At 37.5% G+C, this 19,057-nt stretch overlaps 2 long non-coding RNA genes across 2 annotated transcripts in view; both read left to right on the top strand.

Moving 5' to 3' along the window:
- Positions 1–3,812: 3,812 nt before the first annotated feature.
- On the top strand, positions 3,813–12,113 carry LOC133659411 (uncharacterized). Its single transcript, XR_009827648.1, has 3 exons — positions 3,813–3,888; positions 9,993–10,049; positions 12,052–12,113. It is a non-coding gene; the product is annotated as an uncharacterized LOC133659411 (long non-coding RNA).
- Positions 12,114–17,768: 5,655 nt separating this feature from the next.
- LOC133659410 (uncharacterized) overlaps positions 17,769–19,057 on the top strand; it is a 13,592-nt gene continuing 12,303 nt past the window's right edge. Inside the window, exon 1 of the long non-coding RNA XR_009827647.1 lies at positions 17,769–17,812. This is a non-coding gene — a long non-coding RNA (uncharacterized LOC133659410). The remainder of the gene's footprint in view (positions 17,813–19,057) is intronic.

Below are 19,057 nucleotides of genomic sequence, written 5' to 3'. Positions count from 1 at the left end.
TATAATATTTATAAAAATGTATAGAAGTAATAATATTATATAACATTTATATTATGTATACAAGTATTAATATGGTCATATAATATTTATAATAATGTATAGAAGTAATAATATGATCATATAATATTTAAAATAATGTATAGAAGTAATAATATGATCATATAATATTCATATTAATGTATAGAAGTAATAATATTATCATATATTCATAATCATATATAGAAGTAATAATATGATCATATACTATTTATAATAATACATAAAAGTAATAATATGATCATATAATTTTATAATAATGTATAGAAGTAAAAATATGATCATAATATTTATATTAATGTATAGAAGTAATAATATGATCATATAATATTTATAATCATGTATAGAAGTAATAATGTGATCATATATTCATAATCATATATAGAAGTAATAATATGATCATATATTCTTGTGATATATGATCATATTAATCTATTACTTCTATAGATTATTTATAATAATCTATAGAAGTAATAATATGATCATATAATATTTATATTAATGTATAGAAGTAATAATATGATCATATAATTTTTATAATAATGTATAGAAGTAAAAATATGATCATAATATTTATATTAATGTATAGAATTAATAATATGATCATATAATATTTATATTAATGTATAGAAGTAATAATATCATCATATATTCATAATCATATATAGAAGTAATAATATGATCATATAATATTTATAATAATCTATAGAAGTAATAATATGATCATATAAAATTTATATTAATGTATAGAAGTAATAATATGATCATATAATATTTATAATAATCTATAGAAGTAATATTATGATCATATAATATTTATATTAATGTATAGAAGTAATAATATTATCATATATTCATAATCATATGTAGAAGTAATAATATGATCATATAATATTTATATTAATGTATAGAAGTAATAATATGATCATATAATTTTTATAATAATGTATAGAAGTAAAAATATGATCATAATATTTATATTAATGTATAGAATTAATAATATGATCATATAATATTTATATTAATGTATAGAAGTAATAATATCATCATATATTCATAATCATATATAGAAGTAATAATATGATCATATAATATTTATAATAATCTATAGAAGTAATAATATGATCATATAAAATTTATATTAATGTATAGAAGTAATAATATGATCATATAATATTTATAATAATCTATAGAAGTAATATTATGATCATATAATATTTATATTAATGTATAGAAGTAATAATATTATCATATATTCATAATCATATGTAGAAGTAATAATATGATCATATAATATTTATAATAATCTATAGAAGTAATAATATGATCATATAATATTTAATGTACTAGCTCAGGCTCCTTCCCCCCCAGCGAGGTGACGTTCCACGTCCCAAGAGCTAGCTTCTGTAGCCGAGGATCGGACCGCCAAGTGCCCTGCCTTCGGCTGCCGCCCAGCTCACATCGCACCCGACCTCTATGACACCTGCTATGGGTGGTGAGCCCATTGGAGGGGGGACCCACGTTGCCTCTTCGGGCTGTGCCCGGCCGGGCCCCATGGGGACAGGCCCGGCCACCAGGCGCTCGCCATCGTGCCCCACCTCCGGGCCTGGCTCCAGAGGGGGGCCCCGGTGACCCGCGTCCGGGCGAGGGAAATCTGGGTCCTCTGTTTTTATTTTTCATGGAGGTCTTCGAGCTGCTCTTTGTCTGATCCCTCACCTAGGACCAGTTTGCCTTGGGAGACCCTACCAGGGGGCATAAAGCCCCCGGACAACATAGCTCCTAGGATCATTGGGACACGCAAACTCCTCTACCACGGTAAGGTGGCAGCTCAGAGGGAGTGGGAACCTTAGATAGGTCAATAATTCATAAGAACATTGATTTTGATTCAATATTATGTTTTGAGCAATGACCGTTTGAAAGGGAAAAAAACAGCTTTGTTTTATTAGTCAACATTGCAACTGTTTCTAAATGACATTTCACCTTTAAGCTTTTTTATTTCACTTTTGTCATGTTTTTGTTTATTTGAATAGGGTTTTTAGAATGTGCCTTTAAAACATTAGCTGTGGGCCACAAATGGTGAAGAAGAAAAAAAATCTGCGTCCTTTCTGATTTCAATGCGTTTAAAGGCCTACTGAAAGCCACTACTAGCAACCACGCAGTCTGATAGTTTATATATCAATGATGAAATCTTAACATTGCAACACATGCCAATACGGCTGGGTTAACTTATAAAGTGACATTTTAAATTTCCCGCTAAACTTCCGGTTCGAAACGCCTCTGAGGATGACGTATGCGCGTGACGTCAATCATTGAAACGGAAGTATTCGGACACCATTGAAGTCAATACGAAATAACTCTGTTTTCATGTCATTATTCCACAGTATTCTGGACATCTGTGTTGGTGAATCTGTTGCAATTTGTTCATTGCATTATGGAGAAAGAAGCTGAGCAAGCAAAGAAGAAAGTTGTCGGTGCGAAGTGTCTATTTTGCGAGGGAAGTCAGCAGCAACACGTACACAGCCGGCGCTTCTTTGTTTACATTCCCGAAAGATGCAGTCAAGATCGAAGAACTCGGACAACAGAGACTCTTACCAGGAGGACTTTAATTTGGATACACAGTTGCGATACCGTGAGTACACAGCTGCGCTTCCAAACATTTGATCGCTTGCTATAACTAGCTCGAGCTAGTAGTTAGGAGCTAGCATTTGGATTAATTTGTGGCATATTAAATATAAGCCTGGTTGTGTTGTGGCTAATAGAGTATATATATGTCTTGTGTTTATTTACTGTTGTAGTCATTCCCAGCTGGATATCAGGTCCCACCCGCGCGCTTCCAAACATTTGATTGCTTGCCAGTACGTGTGTGTCATGTACGTAACTTTGATTAAATATATAAGCTTTATGAACCTTGGGTTAGGTGAACGGTTGTTTGGGCTGAGTGAGTGTGTGTGTTGTGCAGGTGTTTGAATTGTATTGGCGGGTTATATATACGGGATCCCGTCCATATTACCCGCTCGAGCTATAACTAGCTCGAGCTAGTAGCTAGTAGCTAGGAGCTAGCATAACAAACACCTAGGTGTTTTTATGCGGGATTAATTTGTGGCATATTAAATATAAGCCTGGTTGTGTTGTGGCTAATAGAGTATATATATGTCTTGTGTTTATTTACTGTTGTAGTCATTTCCAGCTGAATATCAGGTCACCCCCGGCTCTCACAGCATCTTCCACTCCCCACTAGTCCTTCACTTGCACTTTCCTCATTTACAAATCTTTCATCCTCGCTCAAATTAATGGGGAAATCGTCGCTTTCTCGGTCCGAATCTCTCTCACTTCTGGCAGCCATCATTGTAAACAATAGGGAACTTTGCGTATATGTTCAATTGACTACGTCACGCTACTTCCGGTAGGGGCAAGCCTTTTTTTATCAGATACCAAAAGTTGCGATCTTTATCGTCGTTGTTCTATACTAAATCCTTTCAGCAAAAATATGGCAATATCGCGAAATGATCAAGTATGACACATAGAATAGATCTGCTATCCCCGTTTAAATTAAAAAAATTCATTTCAGTAGGCCTTTAAAAGACACAAAAAGTGTCACGGCGCGGATTCGAACCCGCTTCCCTCCTGCAACTGAGTGTCACAGTTCCTCCTCCGGCTGCTCGCCCGGACACGCCCACGCAGCGACAAGCCTGCACGCAATCACAATCTTCACACCTGCGACTGATGAAGATAAGCTCTATAAAGGACCAGTGGACCCAAGGATCCACTCAGGAACTTGGATGTGTTATGCGCTATATACTCCAGTATTTGTTTGCTCGCTCGCTCTTGTTCATTTTCCCACTTCCTTACAAGGTGTTAAATGTTGTGTTTGGATTGCGCCCTTACTCATTGCATTACGGTACCTATTGTGTTGTGCTGTATGTTCTATATGTTTACGGTACGTACACAGGATGTGACGTCATTACGCTCTCATTGTGAGACGCGCCATTTTTCAGCCGCTACTTGTAATAAATATGCCATTAGGCTAAAGATTAAGAGTATTACTTTATTCTCCGATACGTGTGGACACTGTGCACTGAAACGTGACAGGTTATGGGCCCAGGAAGAGTTGGAGGAAGTTTAACGTGACGGATTAACACGGAGCTTCTGTGGACAACTTGGAGATAAAGTGAGTAAAGCTCGGAAGAAGTTTTTCGCGACGCAATACGCGAGATGGCTAACAGAATGGCGACACCAGCCCCGCAACTTCTTTTTGATGGATCAGATGAAAAATATGACCTGTGGGAAACAAGATTTTTAGGTCATCTACACATTCTAAAATTAAAAGAGGCGATCCTGAATGCGCCATCTGGCAATGAAGAAGCTCAAGCTGAACATAGGAGGAATAATACTGACTGTTATGCTGAACTGATCAGACTCATTGATGACAAAAGCTTATCCTTAATAAGACACGAGGCTGCAGATGATGGCAGACAAGCCCTGAAAATACTGAGAGAACACTACTCCGGAAAAAGTAAGCCGAGGATCATCAATCTGTACACATCACTCACCAAGCTACACATGGGAGAAGGTGAGAATGTTACAGACTACATTATAAGAGCAGAGAACATTATCATGGCCCTAAAAGACGCTGGTGAAACCATGAGTGACGGACTAAATGTAGCCATGGTGATAAATGGGCTACCAGAATCCTTCAAGCCCCTAGCAATCCATGTAACACAAAATGAAGATACAGTTACATTTGCAGACTTTAAAAGGAGACTAAGAGTTTATGAAGAGAGCGAGAAAATGAAGAAGACAGAATCTACAGACAATGTGATGAAGACCCATGTAAAACAGGGCAGAGGTCCACCAAGGGCACAAGCTGGCAATAGAAAAGATGAAGATGCCAACGTGACGTGCTACAGATGTGGAATAAAGGGGCACAAAGCAAGAAAGTGTTCCAGAAAAGTATGGTGTGGATACTGCAAAAGTAATACACACGAAGAGTCGCTGTGCAAGAAAAAGGGGGAACGAGATGGCGCGAGAAAGGTCGTGGAGGAACGAGACAGCGACCGAGAGGACCATTTCTTCAAGGCAAACGACGCAAGGAATGAGAGACCACCAGGCAGCGTGAAGATGAAAGGCATTATGGTCGACGGAGGAGCAACATCACATATTGTGAATGACATAGAAAAGTTTAAAAGCTTCGATGACACGTTTCAACCTGACTCTCATTCAGTGGAGCTAGCAGACGGAACCAAATGCAGTGGAATAGCACAGAGAAGAGGAACAGCGACCATCTGTCTGCAGGACAGCGCTGGACGACAGCACAGAGCACAACTGAGGGATGCTCTGTACATACCCACATATCCACATGACATATTTTCCGTGGCGCGTGCCACAAATGGAGGAGCGACGATCACCTTCGAGAAAGGGGACAATTGCATGGTCACAAGGGACGGTAGCAGGTTTGACATACACGAAAGTGGTAATCTGTATTACTTGCCTACTGTTCAAACTGATATTGATCTATGTAAAGTGTGTCATGATGTACAAACATGGCATGAAATTTTAGGCCATTGTAATTATGAAGATGTGCAAAAATTACAAGGTGTAGTGAGAGGCATGGAGATAAAAGGGAGTGCGGCTAAACCAGCACAATTATGTGAAGTGTGCACAAAAGGAAAATTTACCCAGACGAGAAACAAGGAGCCTGACAGGAGGGCTAAGAAACCCTTGGAACTAGTCCACACTGACCTAGCCGGTCCCATGCAAACGCCTAGCATTGATGGTCACAAATATGCACAAATATTTACTGATGACTATTCTGGTACCATGATGGTGTACTTTCTAAGGTCTAAAAGTGATGCAGTGCTCGCAACAGAACGGTTTTTAGCTGACGTAGCACCATACGGTGAGGTTCGGTGCATCAGATCAGATAATGGTTCTGAGTATACAAGCAAAGAGTTCCAGGCACTGTTAATAAGGAATAGGATTAGACATGAAACGTCTGCACCCTATTCACCACACCAAAATGGCACGGCCGAGAGAGGGTGGAGAACCCTTTATGAGATGGGCAGATGCTTACTGCTAGAAAGTAACTTACCAAATAAGCTGTGGAACTACGCAGTACAGACGGCGGCCTATGTACGGAACAGATGCTACTCTAGGCGTACACAGAAAACGCCATACGAGTTGTTCGCAGGGAAAGAACCAAACATTTCCAAAATGCAAAAATTTGGATCAGTGTGCTATGCTTACCAGCAACAAGCCAAGGGCAAGCTAGACTCTAGGTGTGAGCAGGGTGTATTTGTGGGTTACAATAAAAACAGCCCAGCTACCTAGTGTACTACCCAGAACAAGAGAAAGTTCAGAAACATAGATTGGTAAAATTCACAACCAAAACTGCAACAGAAAAAGAAACACAAACATGTGAGTCATACATGGGGTATGGTGATGTACAACCCAGGGTTAATGAAAGAGAAATTTGTGTTGATGATGACAAGGTTGAAAATGTACCAGATCAAGGTTTACAGGGTGTTTCTGAGACTTTACCTGAACAGACTGAACGCACACAGCCGGGTAGAGTCACTGACACTGTAAACAGAAGGAACCCATCGCGAACCAGGAGGTGGCCGGTTCACTTACAGGAGTTTGAGACTGAGGATACAATGGACAAATTTGTAACATGCGTGGACTCTTGCTACAGAGCAGTATGTGACATTCCTCAAACCTACAAGGAAGCGATAATGTCAAACAAATCAAGGCAGTGGAAAAATGCTATGGATGATGAGGTGAAGTCACTGGAGGAAAACGACACCTTTAGCCTCACCCATTTGCCACCGGGCAAACAGGCAGTGGGGGGAAAATGGGTCTATGCCCTCAAGAGTGACATTGACGGAACAGATAAATACAAAGCGAGGTTCGTAGCGAAAAGCTACAGTCAGAAAAAGGGAACTGACTACAAAGAGACATTTTCACCCACAGCAGACATGACAAGTGTGAGGGTGATCATGCAAAAGGCGGCACAAGAGGAGCTAGTGCTGCACCAGCTTGATGTAAAGACTGCTTATCTTCACGCCCCGATCGATTGCGAAATTTATATCGAACAGCCAGAAGGCTATGAGAAAGAATCAATCACAGGTGAAAATCTAGTGTGTAAATTGCACAAGTCTCTCTATGGTTTGAAACAGTCCGGTAGAAATTGGAATGCAATGTTGCACACATGTCTAACTGAGAATGGTTTTGTACAAAATTCTGCTGATCATTGTGTGTACTCACGAGAGGAGCATTATGAGAAAGTGATTTTACTTGTATGGGTAGACGATCTCATCATAGCATCTAAAAACAATGGTGTACTCAACAATGTGAAAATGATGCTCACTGAAAGATTCAAAATGAAGGATCTAGGAAAATTGAAACATTTTCTGGGAATAGATTTTGACCAAACAAATGGTAAAGTCACAATGTCTCAAGAGAGATATGTTCACAAAATCTTAGAGAGATTTGAAATGCAAAATTGCAAGTCCAGAGAGACTCCATGTGAACCAAAACTAGAGTACACAGGTGATGCAGACAAAATGACAGATCAAAGAAGGTTCAGGGAGGCTGTTGGAAGCCTAATCTACTTGTCCACATGCACACGTCCAGACATAAGTTTTGTGGTCAGTAAATTATCCCAATACTTTGCTGAGCCAACAGTCGAACACTGGAACACAGTAAAACATGTGTTTAGATACCTCAAAGGTACAGCAGAAAACAAGTTATGTTTCAAAGGAAATAAAACTGAAAAACTGGGATTGAGAGTGTACAGTGACGCTGACTGGGCGTCAGATGTGTCTGACAGGAGAAGCACATCAGGTTATTGTGCTAGTCTAAGCGAAGGTAGCTCTCTAATCTCATGGAAAACAAGAAAACAAGCTACTGTTGCTTTATCTACATGTGAGGCAGAGTACAGGTCTTTGGCATCAGCCATTCAAGAATGTATCTACCTAGGACAGCTACTCAGAGGCATTGACAAATACCCTTATACACAAACAAAGGTATTTGAAGATAATCAAGGCACTATTGCACTAGCCAAAAACCCAGTGAACAGGCAACGGTGTAAACACATAGATATCAAATACCATTTCATAAGGGAAACTATAAAAAGTGGCAGAGTGATTTTGGAGTACTGTCCTACTGAAAATATGATTGCCGATGTTCTGACAAAGCCAGCCGCCAAGATGAAGCTAAAAAGGTTCAAACAGGACATGTTTGGCACTTAGAAGTGCAGTGTGTTTTTCTGTTTATTGGGGAAGGGACAACATGTGATCCCTATTTTCTTTTCTTGCATTGTAATTTTTTCTCAAGGTAACCAATTGAGTTAATGGCGAGTGGGGGTGTTAAATGTTGTGTTTGGATTGCGCCCTTACTCATTGCATTACGGTACCTATTGTGTTGTGCTGTATGTTCTATATGTTTACGGTACGTACACAGGATGTGACGTCATTACGCTCTCATTGTGAGACGCGCCATTTTTCAGCCGCTACTTGTAATAAATATGCCATTAGGCTAAAGATTAAGAGTATTACTTTATTCTCCGATACGTGTGGACACTGTGCACTGAAACGTGACACAAGGTGAGTTGGATTTACGCAATTTTCATTTATTCAGGAAAAGTTGTTGTTTATAAAGATTTATTACATATATAAGTAAACGCTTCAGGACACAATCCATCACTTCTTTAACAAGTGACATATCCACCTTGTTACCATCGGCAGATTTGTTGTTTTTAAACTTTCTGACCACTTCTAACACATCACTTTCACAAACTCCACCAAGAAACATTGAATTGTTTATGTCCGATACACGCTTTAACTTTTTCCTCTTCATTCATATTAAGATTAATATTTTTTGCCAAATTTGGGCCAACATTCACAAAAAACGTATTGAATTCCTCAGCTATTTCTTCTATATTTTCAATAATTGAGTTGTCATTTTTTACCAGATAAGCTGTCAAATCCTAATCATAGTATTAAGCACATTCCAGGTTTCAATGATATTAATTTTAGGTTTATGCAGCAATTGTTCATAATAGTTTTTTTGTTGCAGCCTCATGATACATGTCAATCTGTTTTTATACTTTTTATATTTGTCCTTGTTAGAGCCATTTACTCTTTCTGTCCGTCAAATTGATGACGTCACTAAAGGGGTTGGCTCAAGGCCAAGTGCCAGTCTATTTAAGGAGGGGCTGGGATCTTGCACAGGTGTTGAGTGAGTATAGAGACGCAATTAGTGTCATGCTAGTATTTGTTTGCTCCTGTTAAATTTCCCATTTCGTTACAAGGTGAGTTTGATTTACGTGACTATATGTTAAGTATTTGTGTTAAACATGGACACAATTCTGGACATCAATTAGCCAGCTGCACACGTCTAAACGAGCTTCAGTTATATTCTGCAACCAGTAGCAGTAATAGTTTAGGACTTTACTGCTACAGTCCTCATTTTCCGTTGTTCCATGCTTAATACATTTCTTGTAAAGCCTTTTTATTTATTTTTTTATTTTATTTTTTACAGGCTTTTACTAAACCCCCTGTCATCCATGGTTTCTCCCTCTTTTTAGTATTTTGCGTATATTCTCTCAATGGACAATGACGGTCATAAAGTGTCAGAATTTCTGTGATGTTCACCAGAACGTAGGGGATTTTATTTTGAAGTCCCGTTGCTAGACAGGAAGTACGCGGAGTCGAGTTGCTACTTGACTATGGATGTAGGCCAGTGAGGAGATGCCGCGGATGCGTTGTTATTAAAGTTACGAGTTCAAAGAACAATCATTTCTGCAATCAACCATCATGCAAGAACATTAGTTTCAGTGTCGGGTGAACTAATTAACTCACTTTGGTTGGCAATAGTTATGAGTTTGTAGAACTGGCACGCTGTCACTTTTCATCGTTTGAAGTGTAATTGTGTTTAATGTCAACACTTATGTACAGACACACTTGGAAGCATCGCCCAGCGGACATTTTATATACAAAATGACACACCCACAGGTAAGATTTGCGCTTTTTTGATTCAACTTTCATTAGTAGATTGCACCATCCTATAGGATTTTTATGACTTGATGGGGTCCCTGGGACCCCATTTTGAAAATTCCTAGCGCCAACACTGCTGTCAACAGAGGAGAAAAAAATGCTTCATTTAAATCAATATAATATTTATAAAGCAAGTTGGAGTATCATTGGCAAATGATCACCTGGGTCGTTTTTTTTATAGGGTGCCATTTGGACTTCATAACTTGTAAAAAATAAATAGTTGATTTACCAATATTTTTATGTTCTATTGTATACATGACATATGTAACTTGCTGAAAAACATATTGGTCGAACTCAGGCACCTAAATCATAGTATATTTAGCTATATTAATGAGAGGTGACACATGGGATATGTCCACTCTGTTAAGGACATATGCATAACAGCATACATGTGTTTTCAGTGCATGATTGCCTGTATAATGACTTTCCTATATGGATTGTATATCCCTCACTCTAAGCAGATATATTTTTAGAATACATACATTTTTAAATAGCATATATTGAGAAAAACAAGGGCATTTTTGAGAACGGGGGATATTAATCTATTAATCTGAACCGGAATCTCCCACATGCCAACCTGCATCCTTATCCGTTATACTATGCTGCTTCTGCTGTGAATTGGTGAGAGAACATGCTGAATTTACCACTGAAATCGTAACACTTCACACTGAAAAGCATTAACACTGTACTTTTAACACCAATGTATTTGCTGTATATGATATTTTGCAACAGCAGTGATGATTAACCAAGAATTATGAAAGAAACTGCTGTTGAATGCATAATAGCACTACATATACATTGTGATAAGTCAACATTACTATATACATGTCCACTCTGTTAGGTTGATGTCCACCGTGTTAGTTGAATGAGGCTAACACGGTGGACACTAACACGGTGGACATTTTGAGCTAAAGTTAGCCTTCAGCCTGCCTGTGTTAACATAACAGCTAGCATGGACTTGAATAATTGATAAGAAATCTATAATTTCACACAAACATGTTTTGAAAAATTTCAATTTGATTGATCTCCTTATTATTTAGGCCTAACAGAGTGGACACGTTATGTTCAACCACATTAAATTCACTTCATAAAAACATCAACATCAGATAGTAAGAGAGCTAAAAAACCACACAGCTTACCAGAGTTGAGTTTCCCGCCACTGGTGTGATGTTACCTGATGAGAATGATGTCACTGACAAATGTGGTTGTTTTCTTAAAGGGACAGTAACGCAACTTAACAGAGTGGACAGCGACCACAGGGACAGACATAGAACCTTATTTTTTTGTAATTCTTTTTACGATTTTGATAATATACACCATATGACTAAAGAGAGCTTGTCTATGATAATTATATCATAACAAAAAAAAATTAAAAATATATGTTTTTATTTGTTATTTTCTAGATTAAAGTTGAATAAACAGCACCAGGGACATGGCAAAATCGCATAATAGAACTTTAACAAAAGCTTTAAAAAATATATATTCTAATGTTTGAAGCCCATATCACTGTATTTATGATAGACAACAATTTACCATACACAAAGAAACTAATGGAATGAGCAATTGTAAATATTTTGAGAAAATATGACATGATTTATACTGGGGACGCAAAAGGCACCATATAAAAAAAATGACCCACCTAGTCCTGGCCTTGGCACGCATATATGTCCTCTTTTTGGGATTTCACGATATGGTCAGCCTAATGTAACTGAGGGTTTATATAAGTTGCCGTGTGTGTGCGTGCGTGTGCGTGTCGCGATTGAGCTAGTCCTGGACTCCTTGCCTCCAGACCAGCAGGAGATTCTGGAGAAATACTTAATGGACAAGGAAAGGGCAGCCATCAATGCTCAACAGGCAGCCATCAATGCTCGGCAAGAGGCTGTAAATGCACAACGGGAGCTTGCCCATAACTAAGGAAGGTACATTCTACCATCTAACATAATGTTTTTTTTAATTTAAGCCCTCTTGCAGTGAAGTTTCTGGACAAACTTCAAGTTGAAATCAGAACTCTCAAGAGAAAAGGTATGAAAAGTCAACATCAGCTCCTTGAGTAGCCTGACAATGAACTGTTTCATTTGTAACCTGTATCTTACCATCACTGTAATCTGTGTCTTACCAAACACAACTTGGAAAATGCCGACAGCCGCCCGTGAGGACGACCAGGACGATGGTGGGGATGAGGCACCGGCGGCCAAAAAGGCCAGACCTCACTCCATATAAGGTAGGATTAACACACACAACTCTACTGACGCATACACATATTTGTGTACTTCTCACTCATTCTGATTGTCATCTTTGTTCCATGCGGTACCATGGGCTCAGCGGTGCAGAGTGGTACCATACAAATAAAAAAATGATTGACAAATGCTTGGTTGCTTTTTATCAATTCTATGCTTTTATGGGGATTGGCCCCTCCCACCTGCGAAGACATGCACCGGTCTTGCCCAAGGGCACGACGGCAGTGACTTGGATGGTGGAAGTGGGGATCGAACCTGGAGCCCTCAAGTTGCTGGCACGGCCGCTATACCGCCCCCAGTTTTTGGAGACTTAACATGTTTGTAAAAGAACCGTAGAGGCAGGTTTCATCTTTAAACTACCAAAACCTTAGGAAAAGTGACCTGAAAGTAAAAATGTGTAGTTTAAAAAAAAAATGGGAATACTAAAATACTGGATTAAAACATACTAATAGGAATAAAATACAACATCAATATGTAGGACAACAATGTACAACCAGACAAAAGTAGTGCATCAAAACACCAATATAAAGTACTGCAGTGCAGATATATTTTGTATTAGAATGACAAGTCCAATCTTTTATTGTGATATTGAGAAAAAAGGTAGTTATATTGTCCATATATCGCTGTCTGGACTGGAGCCTGCAGGGCCTCAGACTGGAAGTCTCTCCAGAGCAGGGGTCACCAACCTTTTTGAAACCAAGAGCTACTTCTAGGGTAGTGATTAATGCGAAGGGCTACCAGTTTGATACACACTTAGATAAATAGCCAATTCGCTCAATTTACCTTTAGCTCTGTTATTTTTAATAATATTTACACTTAATTGAATGGTTTAAAAGAGGAGAAAGCACGAAAAAAAATGACAATTAAATTTTGAAACCGTTTGTCTTCAATTTTGACTCTTTAAAATTCAAAATTCAACCGAAAACAACAAACTAGCTAATTTGAGTCTTTTTGAAAAAATTAAAAAAAGAATTTATGGAACATTAGTAATTTTTTCTGATTAAGATGAATTTTACAATTTTGATGACATGTTTTAAATAGGTTAAAATCCAATCTGCACTTTGTTAAAATATATAACAAATCAAGCTATATTTCTAACAGACAAATCATTCTAGATTTTCCAGAACAAAATTTTTAAAAGAAATTCAAAAGACTTTGAAATAAGATTTAAATTAGATTTTACAGATTTTCTAGATTTGCCAGAATAATTTTTTTGAATTTTAATAAATTTGAAGAAATATTTCACAAATATTGTTTGTTGAAAAAACAGAAGCTAAAATGAATAATTTAAAATGTATTTACAATACAAAAAAAATAAAATTACTTGAACATTGATTTAAGTTGTCAGGAAAGAAGAGGAAGGAATTTAAAAGAAAAAAGTTGTTTAAAAATCCTGAAATCATTTTTAAGGTTGTATTTTTTCTCTAAAATGGTCTTTCTGAAAGTTATAAGAAGCAAAGTAAAAAAAATATTGAATTTATTTAAACAAGTGAAGACCAAGTCTTTAAAATATTTCCTTAGATTTTCAAATTCTATTCGAGTTTTGTCTCAGAATTAAAAATGTCGGGCAAAGCGAGACCAGCTTGCTAGAAAATAAAAACAATTTAAAAAATAGAGGCAGCTCACTGGTAAGTGCTGCTATTTGAGCTATTTTTAGAACAGGCCAGCGGGCGACTCATCTGGTCCTTACGGGCGACCTGGTGCCCGCGGGCACCGCGTTGGTGACCCCTGCTCCAGAGAGTGGTGAGGACGGCGGAAAAGATCATCAGGACTCCTCTTCCTCCTATCCAGGAGATGGCAAAAAGCCGCTGCCTGACCAGGGCTCAGAACATCTGCAGAGACTCCTCCCACCCCCACCAAGGACTGTTTTCACTGCTGGACTCTAGGAAGAGGTTCCGCAGCCTCCGAAGCAGAACCTCCAGGTTCTGTAACAGCTTCTTCCCTCAGGCCGTAAGACTCTTGAACGCATCATAATGAAATTATCCCCTCAATTACCCCCAAAATGGATTAACTCGCTGGAATAAAAAAGACATAACATACATCCATAAACGTGGACGCATGTGAAAAAGTGCAATATATTTATCTGTACAGTAATCTATATTTATATAATTATTTATATATATATGCACCTTATTGCTTCTTTATCCTGCACTACCATGAGCTTATGTAACGAAATGTCGTTCTTATCTGTGCTGTAAAGTTCACATTTGAATGACAATAAAAAGGAAGTCTAAGTCTAAGACTCGCCAGTAGAAGGCAGCAGATCTCTGTCCCAAAGACTTGCTTCAAAGCACGGATCACTTGCAGGAGTCACCGCGTGTCCATGACAAAGTAAGTTTCTTACAAGTATAACGTGATAACGATCACTGGAGGACGAGGAATAGCTAAACATGCTTCACTAGACACCGTAGGAGGATACAATAGCTCACAATGTAAACAAATGCCATGGGTGGATCTACACCCGACATCCACTGTAATGATACCAAGTACAGGAGCGTATCTAGCCGATACTACTATGATTACATCGATATTTTTTATCATCACAAAATCTTTTTAATGTCCAGCAGATGTCAGTATTTAGTGACACAGTTTTGCAATGTGTCGAAAGACGCCTCATCAACCGGCAACACAGATGCATCAGCGCATGCGTCGAGCTCATAGAGCGATACCCTGTGTCGGTGCGCGTACCGCTTTTAGAAAGTCCCGTGCCCGATCATGAGCTGCTTTGGTCACGTGACCGATACGCCAACTGTATCGCGCTGACGCCTCCTCTGTGCCCTGTGAGCAATACGAGGGAGATGAGAGAGTGAACCAGGTTGCAAATTTGAAAAGCAGTCTACTCAGGCAACAAGATTTGGTCAAGAAAGCAAGCGAAAAGAGCGACGCAGCAGTCAAAGCTAGCTACATGGTGAGTGAGATGGTTGCTAGGGCGGGAAAGCCATTCAAAGAAGGTGAATTCATTAAAAAGTGCATGTTAGATTTTTTTAAGAAATATTTTCTTGCGGCCCAGCCTCACCCAGTTTCTGCATCCAGTGGCCCCCAGGTCAATTGAGTTTGAGACCCCTGATTTAAAACATTTATAAAAAGTAGGGCTGTCCGATAATGGCTTTTTTGCCAATATCCGATATTCCCCAACTCTTAATTACCGATACCAATATCAACCGATACCGATATATACAGTCGTAGAATAACACATTATTATGCCTAATTTTGTTGTGATGCTGGATGCATTAAACAACGTAACAAGGTTTACCAAAATAAGAGAACAACTTCAACTCCAGTTATGGAAAAAAATGCCAACATGGCACTGCCATATTTATTATTGAAGTCACAGTGTGTACATTGTACATATTACATATTGTTATGAAGGTGTCTGTTACTACATGATATATATATATACTTGCAGTGTGTATATTGTACATATTACATATTGTTATGAAGGTGTCTGTTACTACATGATATATATACTTGCAGTGTGTATATTGTACATATTACATATTGTTATGAAGGTGTCTGTTACTACATGATATATACATATATACTTGCAGTGTGTATATTGTACATATTACATATTGTTATGAAGGTGTCTGTTACTACATTATATATATACTTGCAGTGTGTATATTGTACATATTACATATTGTTATGAAAGTGTCTGTTACTACATGATATATATATACTTGCAGTGTGTATATTGTACATATTACATATTGTTATGAAGGTGTCTGTTACTACATGATATATATACTTGCAGTGTGTATATTGTACATATTACATATTGTTATGAAGGTGTCTGTTACTACATGATATATATATATACTTGCAGTGTGTATATTGTACATATGACATATTGTTATGAAGGTGTCTGTTACTACATTATATATATACTTGCAGTGTGTATATTGTACATATTACATATTGTTATGAAGGTGTCTGTTACTACATGATATATATACTTGCAGTGTGTATATTGTACATATTGTCAAGTGAAAGTACAGAGCAGCATGTAGAGCACACTCCAGGCCTGAAGGGGCAACAGTGAGAGCTGAGGGCTGAACATCTCCACCTGCTTCCAACAGATTGCTTCGATTGAATTCATCTGTTCACCTGCTCAGAGCTAGGGATGGGCGATACCACACTTTTAGGATTCGATACGATACCGATACTTTTTCTTGCATTTTCATCGATACCGATACCGATACCAATAATTTCTTATTGGCAATTTTTTGTCAGTCAAAAATATTATTACTATTGTTATTATTTAAGACAAATCACAAGACAAATACAGACCATTTATACCACATTTATTATGGTCAATATATAATAAAAGTAAAATTAAAATAAATAACATAAATATGAAAAATAAATTAAATATTATATATAATAATAACTATATATTATATATAATAATAATTAAATATTAGGGCTTTCCAATTAACAGTCAAATCCGAATTGCAAGAAGCTGCAGTTATTTTTTTAAATATGTGATATAATTAGCAATTAATGAAATATGAAATAGGCTAATGTTTTCGAAATGTAAGAAATCATGTCACAGATTAAAACCAAAATCACATTCAATCATATATTCAAGAATGTCTTGGAAAAAAATGAAACTGTATTGCAAAGATGAAGAATCTCCACAATTGTATCTCTTTCTTATCTTGTTTTAAATACTCAAGCAATTTTCAACTCACAGTAAATTCCCCTGTGTGGAAATTATTTGAATTTAGGATAATCATTTAAACATCCATCCATTTCTACCGCTTATTCCCTTCGGGGTCGCGGGGGGCGCTGGAGCCTATCTCAGCTACAATCGGGCGGAAGGCGGGGTACACCCTGGACAAGTCGCCAACTCATCGCAGGGCCAACACAGATAGACAGACAACATTCACACACTAGGGCCAATTTAGTGTTGCCAATCAACCTATCCCCAGGTGCATGTCTTTGGAGGTGGGAGGAAGCCGGAGTACCCGGAGGGAACCCACGCAGTCACGGGGAGAACATGCAAACTCCACACAAAAATATTCAGTAAACATTACTAAAAAAAACAAAAACAATGCCTGTTTTAAGTCAACAATTGGACAACACTGGATATGCCTGCATGGCTGCATCGCTGTCGGCTGGCTGTGTGTGTGTTGCACGTTGACGACGCTCATTCGCTGTCTCCTGTCACGTGACTGGGCCAGCTCTATACTCTGCCAGGTACAGGGGTGTCCCAGCACATAGTAAGTTAAGTAAGTCATCAAAAACATCTGAAAGTGATGCTTGCACCCCCCACACGCCGTTTTTTGGTTTATATCGATACTTTTTTCAGAAAAGTGATGCCAAATGAGTAGCGTGTGAGTATCGATGTATCGATACCACAGGATCGATACGCACATCCCTACTCAGAGCACATGCTCAAAATGTTTGAGCTTCAGTCCGTTTGACATGCTGCTAAGATGAAGGAAGACAGCTCCTGTGTGGACTCAGAAGACGCAACTGGTGAGGAAACCGAGGGAAAGAAGTGCTTGTTTTGTACTGAGGAGAATGTTTCAAGGTCATTTCACTGATGTTTACTAAATTGTTTAGGTTCACTGAAAGTACATTTAAAAAGTTATTAGTGATGTTTAAGTTTATCCTTATAATTAGGATGGATTGTTTAGATTTAATTTCATTCATAGTGTTGGAAATGTTTAAGTTTATTCTTAAACCTAGGCCCTATCAGTGGAAATTGTGGCGGTAATACGTCCTGATTTTTTGTTAAATACACCCCCTTGTCCACGTTTATATTATTGTTCCCTTAAGATAAGCTAGCTTTTATACAACAGATTCATAAAACATTAAAATATCACAAAACGTGAAGTCGCAGAAACGCCATCGAAAAAAAAAAGTCCCGGTAGTGACGTTCTCTTCGCGCATGCGCGGACCTCGGCCCTTGCGTGTTTACAATGGCTTTTTGAACTTCTTTCTTTATTTATTTTTTGTTGTATCACTAAAACGTAGAATGATCAGTATCGTGGGTTGTTTTTTTATGTTTATAAATTATATTTTTTAAAAATATGTATTTATTTGCCGTTTAAGGCTGCTTCCGGTTTCTGTGCGGTTTCAAAATAAGTACTGTATTCCTAAGTAACGGTTGTTTTGTATGCAATCTTCTATCGGAAATTTTTACTCGAGTAAAGATTATAAAAATGAACTGTTTTGGCAGGAAACTTGTTGTTTTGTTTTTATTAATTTTTTTTATTTTTTATGAATTTATTAATCAATCAACAAAACAATAACACAATAATGCAATCCAATTCCAAAACCAAACCCGTCCCAGCAACGTTAAGAACAACAACAACAAACAGAGCAATTGAGGACACACAAACATGACACGGAACAATACAAATGTAGTGAAACAAAAATGAACATTATCGACAACAGCATCGATATTAGTAATAATTTCAAAATAGCAGTGATTAAAGAAAACAACTCATTAATATTATCATTAAAAACAATAAAAAATAATTTAAAAAAATTAGAAATGAACAATAGTGTCACAGTGGCCCACACCTGCATCATATCTCACAAGCTTGACAACACACTGTCCAATATTTTCCACAAAGATATAATAAGTCATATTTTGGTTCATTTAATAGTTGAAACACATTTAAATAATGGATCCCATATTCCAATATATGACTCATTATCTAAACTAAATGCAGTTTTTTCTACTGATATCATCTCCATAGCTTGTGTGTACCC

This window comes from Entelurus aequoreus, linkage group LG10, assembly GCF_033978785.1.
Source record: "Entelurus aequoreus isolate RoL-2023_Sb linkage group LG10, RoL_Eaeq_v1.1, whole genome shotgun sequence".
NCBI classification, from domain to species: domain Eukaryota; kingdom Metazoa; phylum Chordata; class Actinopteri; order Syngnathiformes; family Syngnathidae; genus Entelurus; species Entelurus aequoreus.
The sequence above is the reverse complement of the archived record's forward strand: the minus strand, read 5'-3'. Positions and strand labels throughout refer to the sequence as shown.